This window comes from Cervus elaphus, chromosome 6 (genome assembly GCF_910594005.1).
Source record: "Cervus elaphus chromosome 6, mCerEla1.1, whole genome shotgun sequence".
Classification (NCBI taxonomy): domain Eukaryota; kingdom Metazoa; phylum Chordata; class Mammalia; order Artiodactyla; family Cervidae; genus Cervus; species Cervus elaphus.
Window position 1 is genome coordinate 31,265,222 of NC_057820.1, and position 19,226 is coordinate 31,284,447.

General features: G+C 35.8%; 1 pseudogene; it reads left to right on the forward strand.

The window, feature by feature from the left end:
- The first annotated feature begins 255 nt into the window (after positions 1 to 255).
- Positions 256 to 18,800, forward strand: LOC122696510 (annotated as a pseudogene).
- The last annotated feature ends 426 nt before the right edge of the window (positions 18,801 to 19,226 follow it).

Genomic DNA, 19,226 nt, shown 5'->3' on the forward strand with positions numbered 1-19,226 from the left:
TAATTGATACAACTGATTTGTGTGTACAAGGTCATCGACTTTTAGCTGGGTGATAGCACTGACAAATCAATATAAACACACTGTAAAATCTGGAAGTAGTCTACACTTTGCCCTTTCATCTGATTTCCACATTTGCTATTCATGTAACCTATTTATTTGAGGCAAAGGAGTTATAATTTAACTTCTGAATGATTTCTTCTGGATATAAGCCTGAGCAATAGCAAAAGGATATAGTAATAGTTTAAACTACGGCATATGAACACAATGTCTATGAAATGGATCTTGCTTCTGCAGCTGGTACAGGTCACTTGCTACTTTAACTCTGGGAGTTGTGGAAAGGTGCTGGTGTGGCCAGTGGAATTTAGTTACTGGATGAATATGAAGACAATTCTGGATGAACTTGTGATGAGGGGTCATGAGCTGACCGTACTGGAATCTTCAGCTTCCACTCTTATTGATCCAAACAAACCATTGGCTTTGAAATTTGAGACTTTCTCTATATCTTTCACTAAAGATGATTTTCAGAATGTTAAGAAGATTTTGATTGAGACATGGATTCTTGTGGTGAAAGATTACTTTTGGATCCATCTTTCAACAATGCAACGTTTATTTGACCAATTATCTGTTATTGGTATAAAGACATGTAGTGAAGTGGTTTCAAATGAGAAGCTTATGACAAAACTACAGGAATCAAGGTTTGATGTCATTCTTGCAGATGCTATTGGACCCTGTGGAGAGCTTCTGGCTGAAGTACTTAAAGTACCATTAGTGTACAGCCTCTCCTTCTCACCTGGCTATTTGATTGAAAAGAGGAGTGGAAGACTTTCATTTCCACCATCCTATGTACCTGTTATGTTGTCTGAATTAAGTGATCACATGACATTCATGGAGAGGGTAAAAAATATGATATATGTACTTTATTTTGACTACTGGTTTCAGATGTACAATGAGAAGAAGTGGAATCAGTTTTACAGTGAAGTACTAGGTAAGTCAGGCTTCCCTAATGGCTGAGTGATAAAGAATCCGCCTATAAATACAGGAGATGTGGGATAGGATCCCTGGGTTGAGAAGATCCCCTGGAAAAGGAAATGGCAACCCATTCTGGTATTCTTTCCTGGAAAATCCCATGGATGGATGAGGCTACAGTCCATCAGGTTACAAGAGTCAGACACGGCTTAGAGACCAAACAACACACGACAACTAGGTAAGTCATGTTCTTACTTGGTAGCATTAAATTCTATCTTTCCTTGTGCCTTGGAAGGTGAGTTTGTATAAATATAATTGCACATAAACTTGTCTCAAAAAGTGAAAGAGTGAAATAAAGATGTAAAATGACCCATCAATCTTATAAATATTATGAACACACTTAAATTATAGGGTAAAGTAGAACCCATTACGAGTTTCAGATACCAGGAAGTCATATACCACAAACTGAAGCACATAGGACTTCTGTGAGTGAATATTATCCAACTCACAAAAATTCTTTTTTTAATTTAAAAAAATCACTAGAAATTTCATAAAATGTCTTAATAAATGAAGACATGTACACAGAGAATTACACACATATTATATTATACTATGTTATGTTTATATTTATCAAAGAACAGATACATTCAAACATCTTTGACCACATCATCCCAAACTCCTTTACAAAAACTACCTAAAATATATACACACGGCAATATTCTCATTTGATCCAACATTTATTGTTGTTTTTTGTTTTTTATTTCACTTTCAGGAAGGCCCACTACATTAGTTGAGATAATGGGGAAAGCTGAAATGTGGCTTATTCGAAACTACTGGGATTTTTCATTTCCTCGCCCACGGCTACCAAATGTTGAATTTGTTGGAGGCCTCCACTGCAAACCTGCGGAACCCCTGCCTAAGGTCACCTGCTCCTCTTTGTTCTTCTTTGTTAACTTTGTGTTTGCAATAGGAATCATGCTGTATTCTTTATTTAAAATATTTGATTACAGTGAGTCAGATGTGAGAAGTTGGATAAAGTGACCTTCTAGTTAGATACTGATATCTTTCTATATGAACAAAGTATCTGAATTTCACTGTCATTACCGAATAAGCTAGAATATGTGGGACACTTTAAGAATATGTCAGTTAAATAACAGCTTCATTATTCGACACATAATGAAGCATAATCAGATATTCACTAAACAATATTTATAGTTATATTACATTTTATATAAGTAATATAATATTAGCTATATTATTATTATAATTGTAATGTTATAGGATGATTACATATGTCACATATTCTAGAAGTGAGTTCTAACATACACTAATGGTGTAGACACAGTTTTTGCTACCTGACACTCCACATGGAAAGACAGAATACAAGCAAGTCACAAAAATTTTTATTAAAAGGAAACTACAGAATGCTAAAAATATCCAGCATGAATCATAGACATTAGTTCTGATTCACTGGTAGTTAAGGTGAAATCAGAAGAATGCTCAAGAATAAACAGAAGGGATAGGGCAGGGGTAGCAGAAGATAGATAAGAAAAGCATGTAGAGTAGTAATGGCAGTTGCCAAGAAGTCCAAGCTTCGTCTAAACAGGAAGAGCCCAAGTAAAGAGACAGATGATGCTGGTGAAGTCAGCTGGCAACAGACAGCAACTTCAAACATCTAGTAGGGGTATTGGGAAAACATTGAAAGGATTGAGAGAGAAAAGTGCAGTCAAATATTGTTTAAACAGGTTTTCCTGGGAGCTCAACTGGTAAAGAATCCACCTGCCATGCAGGAGACCCCGATTGGATTCCTGGGTGGGGAAGATCCCCTGGAGAAGGGATAGGTTCAGTTCAGTTCAATTGAGTCCCTCAGTCATGTCCGACTCTTTGCGATCCCATGAATCTCAGCACTCCAGGCCTCCCTGTCCATCACCAACTCCTGGAGTGTACTCAAACTCATGCCCATAGAGTTGGTGATGCCATCCAGCCATCTCATCCTCTGTTGTCCCCTTCTCCTCCTGCCCCCAATCCCTCCCAGCATCAGGGTCTTTTCCAATGAGTCAACTCGTCGCATGAGATGGCCAAAATACTGGAGTTTCAGCTTCAGCATCAGTCCTTCCAATGAACACCCAGGACTGATCTCCTTTAGGATGGACTGGTTGGATCTCCTTGCAGTCCAAGGCACTCTCAAGAGTCTTCTCCAACACCACAGTTCAAAAGCATCAATTCTTCGGCACTCAGCTTTCTTCACTCCAAGTCTCACATCCATACATGACCACTGGAAAAACCATAGCCTTGACTAGACAGACAAAGTAATGTCTCTGCTTTTTCATATGCTGTCTATGTTGGTCATAACTTTCCTTCTGAGGAGTAAGTGTCTTTTAATTTCATGGCTTCAATCACCATCTGCAGTGATTTTGGAGACAAAAAAAAATAAAGGCTGACACTGCTTCCACTGTTTCCCCATCTATTTGCCATGAAGTAATGGGACCGGATGCCATGATCTTAGTTCACTGAATGTTGAGCTTTAAGGAACTTTTTCACTCTCCTCTTTCACTTTCATCAAGAGGCTTTTTAGTTCCTCTTCACTTTATGCCATAAGGGTGGTGTCATCTGCATATCTGAAGTTATTGATATTTCTCCTGGGAATCTTGATTCCAGCTTGTGCTTCTTCCAGCCCAGCGTTTCTCATGATGTACTCTGCATATAAGTAAAATAAGCAGGGTGACAACATACAGCCTTCACGTACTCCTTTTCATATTGGGATAGGTTTCCCACTTCACTATTCTTGCACTTCCCTAGTGACTCAGACAGTAAAGAATCCATCTGCAATGTGGGAGACCTGGATTCAATCCCTGGGTTGGGAAGATCCCCTGGAGGAGGGCATGGCAACCCACTTCAGTATTCTTGTCTGGAGAATCCCCATGGACAGAGGAGCCTAGTGGGCTACAGTCCATGGGATGGCAAAAAGTTCGACATGACTGAGCGGCTAAGCGCTATACTATATCATTGCTTAAACAGACAAACAACAAGACAACAAGCAACATGTAGTCAATGGGTTAGATGTCAAGGGTAAATCGTGGGGGAAAAGACCACTTTGCAGGTTGTTGCTAGATGTAGGCAACAATGAGTGAAAACTAGACTACAGTATTCATAGTGATACGACCATAGTATATCTTATGATGGTACCAACCTTATATTGTTGAGAGAAAAAATTTGTAAGTACATGTGAAACATCCAAAATGTCACTGGCATATACTCAGTGGTTCAGAAGAAATATTAACTGTTGTCATTATTTTTATTTTGTTATTATAACATACTATCATTAACTCAATGTGTGCCAGCCACCTTGATCTAATTCCTAATTGAAATTGATTTTCTTAATCATCAAGATTATAGTATTCAGCAAACTGCTAGAGATTAGATGTCCCATGGAGTGTTTTAATGGTCAGTTATAAAAGTTTACATAAAAATTAATGAAAATAATTTAATAAATTTAATAAAATTTACTCTAAATAAAATTTAATTTAACAAATTAATGTAAACTTTTTTAATGTTATGAATTTTTAAGATTTTTGCCAATCAGATACATAAGATGAAATGCTAAAATCTTTTTGTGAGTTTTAAGGCTCTTCACCTGTGCTTTGGCTAAAATGAACATCCTTCTTCTATCATATAAATGTATGTATTTATAAGGAATATTAAACTACACTAAATTATATATAATATTTAGTTGAAAAATATCAGATATAATAAAATCACAATTTTCTCTAACATTAAAAAAACATAAACTGGAATTACAATTTTCGAGATTAAGAAATTTCTTTTTATGTTCCATCAGGGCTAAACCAACTTTCTAACAGAGGTGAGGTAATATCTCATTGTGATTTTGAAGTACATTTCCCTGATGATTAGTGATTTTGAGCATCTTTTCATATACCTGGTGGTGATTTGGAAGTCTTCTTTAGAAAATGTCCATTTTTTTCTCCTGCCCACTCTTTAATTGAATTTTGTTGTATGAGTTCTATGTGTATTCTGGACATTAACCCCTCATTCAATATGTGGTTAAAGCATTCTTTTTTCCATTCTGTAGGTTGCATTTTCACGCTGTTGATTGTTTCTTCTACTGTGCAGTTGCTTGAAGTATAATATAGTACCACTTGTGGGTTTTTTTCCTTTTGTTGTGGTTTTGAAGTCATCTTAAAAAAAAATCATTTTTAAGACCAATGCCAAGGAGTTCCATCCTTACCTTTTCCTTTAGGTATGTTATGGTATATAACATCCTTTATGGATGTTATAAGTTATAGTCTTATGTTTAAGTCTTTGGAGTTATTTTAAGACATTTGGAGTTATTTTTGTGAGGGGTGTAAGGCAGGGGTCTCATTTCATTCCCTGTGTTTATACTTATTCAATTTTCTCCAGAAAGAAAGAAGTGACTATTCTTTCCACGGGAGGTGTTCATGTTGAATTGGTTGGCTATATATTCAGGGTTTTAATTCTAAACCGTATATGAGGTTCCAATTGTCTATTTGGGGGCCAGTACACTATCATTTGAAATGTTGCAACTTTAGTATAATTTAAAATTGGGAGGTATGATACTTTTGGTAGGGTGAATATTTTAACAATATTAAATCTTCTGATCCATGATCTTAGGATGACATTCCATTTATTTGTGTTTTCTTCTATTTCTTACAACATAATCTTTTTTTTTTTTTTTAGTTGGAGGCTAGTTATTTTACAATATTGTAGTGGTTTTTGCCATACATTGACATGAATCAGCCATGGATTTACATGTGTTCCGCATCCTGATCCCTGCTCCCACCTCCCTCCCCATCCCATCCCTCTGGGTCTTCCCAGTGCACCAGCCCTGAGCACTTGTCTCATGCATCCAACCTGGGCTGGTGATCTGTTTCACCCTTGATAGTATACATGTTTCAATGCTATTCTCTCAGATCATCCCAGCCTCGCCTTCTCCCACAGAGTCCAAAAGTCTATTCTATACATCTGTGTCTCTTTTTCTGTCCTGCATATAGGGTTATCGTTGCCATCTTTTTAAATTCCATATATATGCGTTAGTAAACTGTATTGGCGGAGAAGGCAATGGCACCCCACTCCAGTACTCTTGCCTGGAAAATCCCTTGGATGGAGGAGCCTGGTAGGCTGCAGTCCATGGGGTCGCTAAAAGTAGGCTGCAGTCCATGGGGTCTCTAAGAGTCTGACACGACTAAGCGACTTCACTTTCACTTTTCACTTTCACTCATTGGAGAAGGAAATGGCAACCCACTTCAGTGTTCTTGCCTGGAGAATCCCAGAGACAGGGGAGCCTGGTGGGCTGACGTCTATGGGGTCACACAGAGTTGGCCACGACTGAAGTGACTTAGCAGTAGCAGCAGCAGCATACTGTATTGGTGTTTATCTTTCTGGCTTACTTCATTCTGTATAATGGGCTCCAGTTTCATCCATCTCCTTAGAACTGATTCAAATGTGTTATTTTTAATGGTTGAGTAATATTCCATTGTGTATATGTACAACTGCTTCCTTATCCATTCGTCTGCTGATGGGCATCTTGTTCGCTTCCATGTCCTGGCTATTATAAGCAGTGCTGCGATGAACACTGGGGTACACGTGTCTCTTCCAGATCTGTTTTCCTCGGTGTGTATACCCAAGAGTGGGATTGCTGGGTCATATGGCAGTTCTATTTCCAGTTTTTTAAGAAATCTCCACACTATTCTCCATAGTGGCTGTGCTAGTCTGCATTCCCACCAACAGTGTAACAACACAATCTTTATAGTTATCACATATAGATCTTTCATGTCACTGGGTTAATTTATTTCTAGTTATTTTCTTCTTTTGATGCTGTTCTGAATGGGATGGTTTTCTCAGATGTTTCATTATTTGTATATTAAAATTGAATTGATTTCTATATGTTGCTTTTATACCCTGCAACCTTACTAAGCTTGTTGATTAGTTGAGTTTTGGTTGAATCTGAGATTTTCATACAAAATCATGTCTTTTGCAAACACACACATACACACACACAATTTACCTCTTCCTCTCTATTTAGGATGCCTCCTATACTTTGTGTCACCTAATTGCTCCAGCTAGAACTTCCAGTACTATGCTGAAGCACTGTGAGAGTAGGAATCCTTGTTTTGTTTCTGATTTTAGAGAAAAAGTTTTCAAATATTCACTGTTGAATATAATGTTAGCTTTGAGTTTGTCATATATGTTCTTTATTATGTTGAGTTATGTTCCTTCTATATCCAATATTTTGACAGTTTTTATCATGAAAGAATGTTGTATCTTATCAAATGTGTTTTGTACATCTGTTTGGAAAATCAAGTTATTTTATATTGCATTCTATTTGTGCAATGCATTAAAATTCTTAATATGAGTACACTGATCCAACCTTGCATCCCAAGGATAAATCTCACTTGCTCACTCAATATAATGCTTTCACTGTGTTCTTGAGTTTGGATTGCTGATATTTTGTGGAGGATTTTTACATCTATACTCAGTGTGGGTATTGGCCTATCGTTTTCTTTCCTTGTAATGTTCTTATCTATTTGGTATCAGGGTAATGTTGGCCTTGTAGAATGAGTTTGAAAATACTCCTAAACTCCTCTTTAATTTTTAAAGATTTTTTTTTTTTCAAAAACTTACATTAATTATTCTATAATGCTTCAAAGAATTTATCAGTGAAGCCATCTGGTCCTGGGCTTCTGTGTATTCTTAGGTTTTTGATTAATGATACAATCCCTTTACTTCTTAAAACTGTTGAGATTTTCTACTTCTTTCTGATTCAGTCTTGACAGGTTGTGTTTTTAAAAAGTTATCTATTTTTTTTCTCATGTATGTAATTTTTGGCATATAGTTATGTATTGTAGTCTCTTGGGAGCCTATGTACTTTTGGAGTATCAGTTGTAATGTCTCCCCTTTCTTTTCTAATTTTATTTATTTGAGTCAGTTTTCTTCTTGCTTAGTCTAGCAAAGGTTTTCAATTCTGCCTAGCTTTTTGAAAAGACAAAGACAAATACTGTATATTATCACTTGTATGTGAAATCAAAAAATGCTGAATTCATATAATAGGAGTAATATGGTGGTTACCAGGGGCTAAGAGGTGGGAGAATAGGAGAGACGTTCTTTAAGGATACAAATTAGTATTTCTTAGTAAACAAATCCTAGAGACCTAAGGTACAGGATAGTGAATAGAGACAACAATATTTTATTATTATCATCATCATATTTACTTAGAGAATAGAGGTTAACAAAAATAGAAACTATAATTATATGATAAGTGGAGGTTCAAAACATCATTAAAATGTCAATCATATAACTGTATATAAATGTATCAATCATGTTATACACCTTAACTTACATAATGTTATATATCAAATATATTTCAACCTTTGCTAAAAGGATATAAATTTGAAAATAAGGATATCTCTGAATGGAGCATTTCAGTAAATTTCCTTTTATATAAATTTTCATACTTTTGCATATTTTCTTGCCATGATCTTATATTATTTTCACAAAGATATCAGAGTATGAAATGAATACATCCACATCAGTGATTAATTTGTACAGATAATGTATATTAAAATAATACCAAATCGATGTATCTTTCACAGCATAGATGAAACAGCTTTGGTTAGTGAGCCAACATGACAATGCAATGAAGACAAGTAACTTTAAATGCTGCTACTGGTCAGGAAAATTTTGATCCTCTACATTTATTAAACGGGATCATTGAGCAATGTGTAATTATTCTAGTACAGAGTGTGCATTTTTTAAATTAGAAAGGAAAAAGCACCACAAGACCAAATAATTCAGAAACAATACAGGCAAATACAGATTCACGTGGAGTTCTATATCGTTTAAAGTGAACTACTAAAAAGGTGACCAGATTTCTGCTGCAGAAAGCCCCGAGCAGGTGCTCACTGGGAGCACTAAATAGGGGGCTCTGAGGGTCCTTCACCACAGCTGACATTATCCATCCTACTGAGACATCAATTATGTAAAGGATAAAGGGCGCCCCAGGTAAGAAAATTCAGCAATATGTTCAGTCAAATCAGTAACTACACAAGTATACCTCTGGGTTATAAACAGGATTATAGGACTGTCTCATAGAACTTCCCAACAATAATACCAGATTTCTCAATGTCAGGGGTTTATAATTCAGACAGTTTGGGAAATTATGACAAATTTTAAGATAAGGATTATAGGGCTGAGTGAATGATAAACTTAAGTGATTCAAATATAAGTTTTCATAGTGCTAATAGAGAAATGAAATATTAATGACTAACCTAAGATAATTCTCAAAAAAAGCATATCTGGAATAAATAAATGATTTAGAAGACCTATAATAATAAAGAATTTAAGGTCAGTTGAATCCTGCAGTAAGACTTCCTTCTAAGAATCTATGTTAGTAATTAATAACATAATAGATGAAATGTCTCAGTATAATAGTGTTTAACAGTATCCTCTTGCCACCAGTGTGTATTGGCCTTATCTCATTTCCTGCTTATAGACAGATATATTTGCATAAATATACATCATACTTCCGCTTCATTGACTATGCCAAAGCCTTTGACTGTGTCGATCACCACAAACTGTGGAAAATTCTGAAAGAGATGGGAATACCAGACCACCTGACCTGCCTCTGGAGAAATTTGTATGCAGGTCAGGAAGCAACAGTTAGAATGGGCCATGGAATAACAGACTGGTTCCAAATAGGAAAAGGAGTACATCAAGGCTGTATATTGTCACCCTGCTTATTTAACTTATATGCAGAGTACATCATGAGAAACACTGGATTGGATGAAGCACTAGCTGGAGTCAAGATTGCTGGGAGAAATATCAATAACCTCAGATATGCAAATGACACCACCCTTATGGCAAAAAGCAAAGAATTAAAGAGCCTTTTGATGAAAGTGAAAGAGGAGAGTGAAAAAGCTGCCTTAAACCTCAACATTCAGAAAACTAAGATCGTGGCATCCGGTCCAATCACTTCATGGCAAATAGATGGGGAAACAATGGAAATGGTAACAGACTTCATTTTTTGGGGTTCCAAAATCACTGCAGATGGTGACTGCAGCCATAAAATTAAACGATGTTTGCTCCTTGGAAGAAAAGTTATTACCAACCTAGACAGCATATTAAAAAGCAGAAACACTATTTTGCCACCAAAGGTCTGTCTGGTCAAAGCTATAGTTTTTCCAGCAGTCATGTATGGATGTGAGAGTTGGACTATAAAGATAGCTGAGCACCAAAGAATTGATGCTTTTGAACTATGGTGTTGGAGAAGACTCTTGAGTGTCCCTTGAACTGCAAGGAGATCCAACCAGTCCATCCTAAAGGAGATCAGTCCTGAATATTCATTGGAAGGATTGATTCTAAAGCTGAAACTCCAATTCTTTGGCTACCTGATGCGAAGAACTGACTCATTTGAAAAACCCTGATACTTGGCAAGATTGAAGGCAGAAAGAGAAATGGATGATAGAGGGTGAGATGGTTGGATGACATCACTGACTCAATGGATATGAGTTTGAGTAAACTCTGGAAGTTGGAGATGGACAGGGAAGCCTGGCATGCTGCAGTCCATGGGGTCTCAAAGAGTCAGACATAACTGAGTAACTAAATGGAACCCCACATATTAGAAGAAATCGACCTCATATCACCCATTTCTTTCCCAAGGACCTCAGGGATGATATATTTTAAAAAAAAAACAACAAAACAAAAAAACAACCATTATGGAAAATAATATGTCTTTTTTTCAAAATTTAAAAATATTTTTTCAGTGCTGAATATTTATTAGCACAACTAACCAATGTCCAAAATGTGAACTTAACATATTTAAGGAACATGAGGAGGAAAATCACTCTGTAAACTGTATAGTATGTGGCAAGAATAATATAAAACATATCAACACCTATGGCTCAGCAATTTCTCTTCTGTGGGTACATATACAAAAGAATTGAAATTATTACCCCAATGAGATATCTGTACATGTGTATAAAAGCTCAACTCAGAAGAGTCAAGAGGTTGAAGCCACCCAAGGGTCCACCAACAGATGAAGCAATAAACAAAATGTCATATATACAAGCGATGGAATATTACATTTAAAAGGAAATTCTGACAAATGTCACAACATGAAGGAAACTTACACTAAGTGAAATAGGTCAATCAGAAAAAGACAAATACTGTACAATTCAACTTGTAAGAAGTTTCCAGACTAATCACATTTGTAGAAACAGAGGGTAGAATGAAGCTTGCCAGAGGCTAGAGAACAAGGAATGTGGAATTTCTTGAAGAGCATAGAATTCCGGTTTTGCCAGATGAAAAAAGTTCTGAAGATTGGTTTCACAGTGTGAATATACTTAATGATGCTATACTATGCACTTAGGAATGATTAACAAAGTAAATTTCATGTCATGTGTATTTTACCACAATATTTTTTTTTAAATCTCCACTCCATACTATATTTGATTTCCTCGGTTTAGTTGCTGGCAGCAATCCCTTCAATAATGTTTTCTATGCTCCTTATCTTTTATGATGGAATAGATTCTTTTTTCACAGGAAATGGAAGAATTTGTGCAGAGCTCTGGAGAACATGGTATTGTGGTGTTTTCGTTGGGGTCAATGATCAGTAACATGTCAGAAGAAAGAGCCAATGTGATTGCATCAGCCCTTGCCCAGATTCCACAAAAGGTACACACAGTAACTTAACGGTGAACAACTATTTAATGTTTGTGAAACTCTATAAAAGGTCTGATTTTAGACATTTTCCAACAGAAAGGTAAATTATATGATAACTCCAATTTATCTCTCATATATATAAACCAAAATATACATATAGGTGCTATAGAATTACAAGGAGTGTCTTTCATCTATAATAAATTTAGATTAGCATAGTAATAAAAATAGAATGATATTAAAGAGATACAGTATGAATTTTGGTATTCTAATGGTATCATGGGGCCGGAGAAGAAACCACCAAATTCTGCTTTGTTACTTGTTCCATTTCCTTGAATGATATCTGAGGTACAGTACACATACAAATGTTCTCTGGGGTTAAATTTTAATAGAAAATATATAACACAATAATATAACAATATAACACAATAATGTTAAGCAATATTTATAGAAGGCCGTTGTGCTTCTTGCAGTGTACACTTAACATGTAATCCTGGTCTTTTATGTGTCCCATAAATTTTGGAACAGACCTATCAGTGTGTTTTTCAGAGTGCTACTCAGAGAAAGGATGGACAAGATTCCCCCAACTGCCATCCAACCACACTGATTTAGAGAAAAGAAACATCTGCCTCCCTGGTTGACTAGGCCCTGCTAAAATCTGAAGCAGGAAGATCAATGTGATAGAGTGAAGATAGGGTCCTGCCCTTAAGGTGAACTCTGTAGTCTGGTCCTTAATGAACTCTGCTTCTAACCTGTCACATTCTTCCTCCTGATTGAAGAGGGAGAAGGGACTATAAGAAGCAGTCAAGCATAAGGAATACTGGCATGGTGAAGATTCAGCTGCCTTTTTCTTCAGAAATTGCAACAGTAACTTTTTTTCTAATATATAAAATACCCCCTGTGGTCTTCAGATATTTGTGAACAACTTTTTTAGTTTGCAATCTGATAGGCCTCTCCTAATAATCTATGCTATTTTTTGCTGAGAAACTAAAAGTAATTTACATTCATTCACAGAGCAAACAGAAGTTAAACACTAATAAAATATAATCCAGTTTATGAGAATTGCTTGGAATTCCAAAGTTGTTCCTTAGTTTTGTACTGGATCTGGAGGCCACACTAATCAATTCTGTCAATGATTTGTGCTTCATTGTTGAAGTATTCCGGATCAGTTGAATAAACTTTGGTGCCACTATTTTGGAACTTTTTCAATAGCCCTATTGTCCCTTTCAAATTGTCAACTGGCTCTTCTATTCTAAAGGTAAAACAACCAACTCTAGTAATAATGGTAATACTTTGGATTCATGTCAAAAAATTCTAGTTGTCATTGCTTTTGCAAGCACTTAACAGTTTATAACTTAAATGAAGCTATACTTCCTAAGAAGCACAAATTAACTTATTATTAATAAAGTATGAATAAGCAAAGGTATTTCTTTCTAAGTGGCTGATGCATGCATTTTCCTCTCTGTAACAAAATGTGTGAAATTCTAATAAAATGACTTGTTATACTAAAATTGATATAACTAAACTCTCTTTTATAATGGTCACAAAGAAATCAGTGAATATTAAATTTGAAGATGACCGCTAATGTAAAAAAAAGGTAAATAAGTGTGTAGGTTACGTGTCATCTGTCACTGTCTCTTTGTACTTGAAATAAGACCACCTAGAAATTATTTAACTTTTCATGTTGGCACTGGCATCTGAATTGTCTATGCCATCATGTGTATATCAAATGTAGGTGTTCCTCTTCATGTCAGGGTATTGTGCGTGGGTGCTAATTCACTTCAGTCATATCTAGTTCTTTGAGACCCTATGGACTATATCCCTCCTGGCCCCTCTGTCCATGGGATTCTCCAGGCAAAAATACAGAAGTGGGTTGCTGTGCCCTACTCTAGGGCATCTTCCCAACTTAGGGACTGAACCCACATCATTTATGTCTCCTGCATTGGCATATGGGTTCTTTACAAGCAGCGCCACCTGGGAAGCCGGTCAGTGTATTAACAGTTAATATTACTTAATATGCCTTCGTTTCTTACATGTCATATGGAAGACACGTAACTACATATATTTTGATCCCTTTAGAATTGTAACTTTGAAGTTCAACTCAGAATAAGAGATTACCCTTACCCTAACAGGTTCTATGGAGATATGATGGCAAGAAACCAGACACCTTAGGACCCAATACTCGACTGTATAAGTGGATCCCCCAGAACGACGTTCTTGGTAAGACTTGGTAGAAAAAAATATTGAAAACTTGAGTAGCAGCTGAGCAAAGTGACAGCACTTCAAAAGGAAACAAATGTATAGAGAATTATTGAAACACTTGAAAAATGTATTACTTTATTTTTATTTCCTAAGCAAGGGGAAAAAGGAAGAATGCATAACAGTTGGCCTTTTATTCTACACAGTCACACCCCTTATGGCCAGAATCGTTATTTTGGCTCTAATTTCTACTCACTGTGATCTTTTCAATAACTTCCTGGATTGTTGTTCTGTCTCTGAATTCTTTCCTTATACCTCTCTTCTCTCCTCTGTAGGGGTATGCTAAATGCTACTAAAACCAAGTTCCCTTTTTATTACAGGTGACTTTCCATTTTCTCTAAAAGAAAAAAATCTGCAATCATTTTTATGACACAATAACACACTTCATGACAAAAGGTTGCTTTTCCTTCCTCTGGTTCCAGTGCCGCTACCATTATCCTTCTTTTCCCCTGGTACCATTCCTGTCAGACTAAATGACTCCATTATATCTTTAAGAGAATAATTTCTGGCATGCCCTCCTCTTTATTTTGCACATGTGGTTTTTTTTTACCCAGAATGTTTTTTCAAGTTGTTCACCTGCCAATCATGGATTCATCTGTGACGTTCAAGTGACTCAGCACTTCTTTCACAAAGTCTTCATTTACCCTTTCAGCAGACATAGCAGTTTCTTTTCTGAGTTCTGAAAGCAATTTAAAAGCAGTCTCATATGTGTAATAATCTGTTATCTTAAAAAACACTGCTTCTTTCAGTGCCTTATAAAGCCCATTTCTCATTTTATTCTGAATGTTATAATTAATTATTTTATTGAAATTCACTCAATCCTAGGCCATCCAAAACCAAAGCCTTTATAACTCATGGTGGAAGCAATGGCATCTACGAGGCCATCTACCACGGCATCCCTATGGTGGGCCTTCCTTTGTTTGCTGATCAACCTCATAACGTTGTTCACATGACGGCCAAGGGAGCAGCTATCAGATTGGACTTGGAAACAATGTCAACAGAAGATTTGCTCAATGCATTGAAGGAAGTCATTAATAATCCTTTGTGAGTATACATTTTTTACCTGACATTCTATCCAGAGAAGTTCTCATCTGAAGGCCAAGGAGGCAGAAATGAGCCTTCACATAAGTATAATGAAGAGTAAGATTTACTCAATGCTTTGAAAACAGTCAATAATAACCTATTTTGAGTGTCTCAACATTTTTTTATGGTTTTATGGGAAAGGTTTGTCAGTAGTTTAAAGATAGTAGAGAAATTCTGAAAGACTCAGCATTCAAATGAGAAGAATCACTGAAATGGTAATAGAAGGATTAAGACGCATTGATAACAAAGGTAAGTAGGGAAACATGCATCGTAGTAATATGAACACTCATCTGCCCACTTTACTTTCTTTCTGCCTGTGAACTCCTCAAATGTTTTAAACTCTACAAAGATACTTTATTTTCAGTAAACTCCTTTGACATAATCAATCTTAAATTCCCATTACATTTAATATTTTCCAAGTTTTCTATGCTAATATTCTGACCCCATCACTGATAAATGGTTAACACCTAGAACTTTCTAATTACTCAGTTTCAACTATGTAAAATATATTTAAAATACAGGTTTATTCCTAGCTTTTCTGATTGTGGTAATTTTTGTCTAATTTAGAAGAATTATAAATCTAAATGCAATTGATTTGGAAGGATATGTTGAGATATTCCTTTTTAAAAAAATTTTACACAATTTTTAAAGCCTATTTTCCATTCAAAATTATTACCAAATATTGGTTATGTTCACAGTGTTGTACAACACAACCTTGAGCTTATATTATTCCCAGTAACTTTAGCTTCCTACACCCCAATGTGTATATTTCTATTCCTCCAATCTGGTAACCAAAATTTGTTCTCTATATCTGCAAGTTTTTAATAATACTTTGCTAATAGAACTTTCTAACTTAACTTCAACTATGTAGATATTGCTTTTAAATGTAGATATATTCTGAGCTCTTTAGGTTTGATTGATTTTATCTTATTTGGAAGAGATATGATGGGATATTACTGTCTAAAAGCCAAATTTTCAAAAATGAGAAATATCTGATTTCCAAATCACTTCAGGATATGTGTGAATTTCAGTAACACAATTATATTAATATCATAAATATGATATATGTTTCCCCCTATTGTTTCATAATGACTTTGCAATGAAACCTTTTGAGAATGTCAGTCATAGTAGCACAGTGTGTATCTGTGTCTTTATAGCAGTGCTATTTAAATTTAATTTTAGGACAGCTATTGTCCTAAATGAGCAGTGCAAAAAAAAAAAAAAAAGCAAAAATATTTTATTTCTTTCTTAAGTAACAGAACTTTCGTTTGCTGATTCTATATAAATGTACATCTCTTTAGTATCTTTATATTTTTTTAAATTTTAATAATGTAAAGTTGGTGTCAAAAATGAAGATGATTTTTTAGCTGCTATATACTGAATGTTCATGATATGCTACATATTTTATTTAGTAGCATAGAGTTACTTTACACATATTAAGCAACTTCTTTATTGTATTCTCTTCATGAGATGGTTAGATGCTATCACTGACTCAATGGACATGAGTCTGAGCAAGCTCTGAGAGTTAATGATGGACAGGGAAGCCTGGCTTGCTGCAGTCCATGGAGTCACAAAGATTCGGACATCACTGAGTGACTGAACTGATCCCTATTGTATCACAAAAATGTTCCCTGGTTATTGCAATCCTTGCAAACACCAAGTGCTCCCCCTGTTTTGACAGAAAAGGGAGAAAAGTTAACTCCATTGTTATCGCTGCAGTGCCATGATATAGCACTCTGTGAGTTAGAGTTCATGAACCATATCTCATTATTCTTCCTACTTTCTTGTCCGTTAGCCATCATACCCAGGTCAGGAAAATCCCCTGAAGAGAATGGCTACCGACTCTAGTATTCTTGCCTGGAGAATTCCATGGACAGATGACCCTGGCAGGCTACAGTCTATGGGATTGTAAAGAGTCAGACACAACTGAACACAAACACACACAATCCATCATCATTTCAACAGTAGAAACAGTAGTTCAGGCAGTGTAACTGCAGTGCCTGAAAGTGAAATTTTGAGTCTTCTCCACATTCTAAGAGAATCTTGTTCTAAAAGAACAAGAACCAGGAGAACAATATGAGAAAACATTTTCTGAGAGTATACTAGATTCTAAGAATGCCTATAAGAATCAGTATGATATTCTCAAAAAACCAGATGAGTTACTATTTCTATCCATTTTATACAAAAATGAAAACCTGAGGAACAGACTCTATTGTGATTGGGCCCTCCAATTATGAAAGAAAAAGTTTAAAAGATAAAAATGTTTTTAAAACTTAATAAAATTAAGTTTTTAAAAAACTAAGGGACAGAAGGAATAAGAAGCAGCCAGCAAGTATCAGAGTCAGAAATCAAACCAAGTCAATCCACTTCCACACTTTCAACTACTACTTCACTAATGTAAGATCAGACCTTTTCTGGACCTGTCTCTCAACCTCATCATAGATTTACTTGCTATATCTGGATTATGACTGCATTTTAAAACATGTTTACCAGGTCAATTAACAATTCTTTACTAGATAATTCAATCTTTGAACAAACAAATTATGATTTTTTTTTCTTTTTTTTTCACTTTGGAACAACTCATGCCACTTTAGACTACACAGTCTTTTCCCTCTCATTTTCTTTCTTTTCTTTGTAACTTGAAATCCTAAAAATTTAAGAAATCCTAGCCCATAAGCTGGGCTTCCCTTGTAGCTCAGATGGAAAAGAATCCACCTGCAACGCAGGAGACCCTGGTTCAATTCCTGGGTCAGGAAGATCCTGGCAAAGGGATAGGATACTCCAGTATTCTCAGGCTTCCTTGGTAGCTTAAATAGTAAAGAGTCTGCCTGCAATGCAGGAGACCTGGATTCAATCTCTGGGTTGGCAAGATCCCCAAGAGGAGGGCATGGCAACCCACTCCAATATTCCTACCTGGAATATCACCATGGATAGAGTAGCCTAGCTGGCTACAGTACACAGTGTGGCAAAGAGTCGGACATGACTGACTGATAAGCACAGCACAGCCCATAAGCTAAGATCTCAGTCATCACCTTGGAGGAAAAGTAGCTACTTTTCTTCCACTGTGTTGCACTCTATGTTACCATTTGCAAGAACATTTCACTTATTTATCTATTATAGCTCATTCTATAAATTGACCACTGATTTTCCTTCAGCTACAAAGAGAATGTCATGAGGTTGTCAGCTATTCAACATGATCAGCCTATGAAACCCTTGGACCGAGCGATCTTCTGGATTGAATTTGTCATGCGGAACAGAGGAGCCAAGCACCTGCGACCCGCCGCCCACGACCTCACCTGGTTCCAGTACCACTCTCTGGACGTGATCGGGTTCCTGCTGGCCTGTGTGGCAACTGCTGTGTTTGTCATCACAAAGTGTTGCCTGTTTTGATGCCGAAAGTGTGCTAGCATAGGAAAGAAGGGGAAAAGAGACTAGCTGTTTCTGAGATGTCTAGCAGGTTTGCCACATGAATAGAAGTCCTTATATTTATTACAGTAAGATGAATTATGATCAAGTTCAACTCCTCTTGTGACAAAATGTAAATTTTACCTTCAAGGGATTTTCTACCTGACAACAAATATGTCTTGCCAAGAGAAAACACTGATGAAAAATGAAATAAAAATAAAACTATATGCATACATATTGAAATTGATTATTTTAATTCAAAAGTTAATCTAAAAAGAAATGATTGTGTTTAACTACTTTTCACATGCTCTATGTAAAAACAACAACAATAAGAAGTCTACTTATCGCATGTGTCATTTTCTAGATATTCAGAATTTTTAACTTCATTTTCATGTCAAATTTCATAGGTTTGTCTTGTTATAGAAATTGCTCAATAATTGGAATTCTGTAAAAAGGTTCAATCCTTTATTCTATTTGTGAGACCACTATCAGTTCTTCATTTTTACTGTGATGCAGCCTCAGCATCACTTCCTACCTAGAGCCATGGCAAGATATTTGCTTTCATCCAGTTTAGCTTATTTCCCAGAAGAATGTTTGTAGAATTAGAAATATAGCAACTGCTACCTGCTTCCTATTATAAAATTGAAATATTTGTGAAAATCTTTAATTTCATGACTTAATTCTCCTTTTCTCATTCACCTTTTAGTCACCTGTTATTTTCCCTCTGATATTCAACTTTTAATAATGGATGTAAGTTCTCCACTGTATATTAAGAAATTATATAACCTAGACTCTAAAGAGACTTAGAGAATTTTCATTCT